The 2,011-nt window shown below is 53.5% G+C and overlaps 1 pseudogene; it reads left to right on the forward strand.

Annotated features, from left to right (window-relative positions):
• The first annotated feature begins 768 nt into the window (after window positions 1-768).
• LOC119280257 lies at window positions 769-1,778 on the forward strand (annotated as a pseudogene).
• The last annotated feature ends 233 nt before the right edge of the window (window positions 1,779-2,011 follow it).

Below are 2,011 nucleotides of genomic sequence, written 5' to 3' on the forward strand. Positions count from 1 at the left end.
ATGGATACATCCTCTTTGCCGTGTATGCTCGATGTGTTACTGCATACGTTCGATCAAATCACAAATCGTTATTGCAAAGAATCACATAACCACTGCAGTATGCAGTGTGGAAGTCATAGAAACTGCATAATTTATGAAGGCAGGCTCTTAGGAACATTCGAAAAAGGGTAGAGTTTTTTGTTTGAAATTCTCTCAATTCTCAAATAAAGCATTTTAAGAAACAACTCAGAAATGATATCTAAAATGAGCTTCCATCAAGTCTAGGGTGTGTGTATTTGCAATAGACATGCTATAGTCACTGGTTTCACCATGTGAAAATTTAACATCAGTAACCGGTTAAGTTATGAAAATATACGCATGACATGTCGACGCGGGCCGTCAACGACCTATCTGTCCATACTATGTTAATAAGATACTACATTTTTATTTGTTTAGCGGCAGCTAGTAACTCGATCGGCCAACTGGAGTTAATGCACAATAATGCAGTTGGACACGTTATTTTCAGCATAAATATCAGGACCTCAGCCTATCTAGCTTGGTCATAAAAACAAGTCTAGGTCAAAATAACAAAATGACCAAAATGGCCCTTGGTTGTGGTTGACCGGCGGGGCAGAAACGTCATGTGCTATCCCTGTTGGTGATTACCCATTATTGATGATGACATGTTGCAGCATTCGATGCACCCATAAAAGAAGAATACGTTCACCTGTTGAAGAAGCAAGCAAAGCCACAGCCAAGGCCAAGCAGCGTAGATCACCTCCGTTGGCGATGCCATCCTCCACTGTCCTCTCCCGTGAACCTGAACCAGTAGGCGACGCTGCCAATGGGAAGGCCAAGGGCAAGGCCATCCCCTACGTGGTCGAGGACTGCCTAGGCGTCATGAAGCTGCTGAGCGACGGCACGGTGATCCGCTCCGCGCCGCGCCGCCGTTCCCTGCCGGGGCGGACTACGACGACGGCCGCGTCGAGTGGAAGGACGCCGTGTACGACGCCCAATACAACCTCGGCGTGCGCATCTACAGGCCACGGCTCGGCGAAGCTAACACCAAGTTGCCGGTTCTCGTCTACTTCCACGGCGGGGGCTTCGTCTTCGGCTCCTACTCCTGGCCAAAGAACCACGCCGGCTGCCTCCGCCTCGCCTGCGAGCTGCCCGCCGTCGTGCTCTCCTTCGACTACCGCCTCGCCCCCGAGCACCCTCTCCCCGCCGCCGTGGAGGACTCCGCCAGCGCGCTCCGTTGGCTCGCCACCCGCATCTCCTCTCGGTCCGACCCGTGGCTGGCCGAGGACGCCTGCATTTTCCTCGGCGGCCAGTCCTCCGGCGCCACCCTGGCGCACCACCTGCTACTCCGCCCACACCCCATGGTAAAGATCGCCGGCTGCATCCTGCTCATGCCGCCCTTCTTGTCGGAGACGGCAACCCAGTCGGAGCTGGAGACGCCGGACACCGCCTTCCTCAGCCTCAAGATGTCCGACAAGTATTTCCGGCTGATGATGCCGGTGGGGGCGAACAAGGACGACCCGCTGGTTAACCCGTTCGGCCCGGCCAGCCCGAGCTTGGAGACGGCCGACGTCGGGCGCATGCTCGTGGTGGCCGCCGAGTGCGACATGGTGAGGGACAAGGACGTCGAGTACGCCGACCGGCTCAAGGCGATGGGGAAGGACGTAGAGCTGGTCGTGTTCGCCGGGCAGGAGCACGCCTTCTTTGCAACCAAACCCTTCTCTCCGGCGGCAGACCAGCTGCTCACGGTGATCAAGCGATTCCTTGATCAGCGAAAATAAGCAACAATCTTCCTTATCTTGGGTTATGATTTATGAGTATGTTATCTTGGGTTTCTTGATTCGCCGATCGATTGTTGTAACGATATTTGATTCAATTCAGATTTACAAATGAACAAAGAGCAAGGCTCCAAAGGCATCATCTATTCTCTCGCAAATGTTCGGACCAGACGGTCCGGACACTTTACCCATCCAATGTAGCTCACCAAAAGTGTCCTTGGATGGTGCAAAAATCC

Source organism: Triticum dicoccoides, chromosome 3B, assembly GCF_002162155.2.
Source record: "Triticum dicoccoides isolate Atlit2015 ecotype Zavitan chromosome 3B, WEW_v2.0, whole genome shotgun sequence".
NCBI lineage: Eukaryota > Viridiplantae > Streptophyta > Magnoliopsida > Poales > Poaceae > Triticum > Triticum dicoccoides.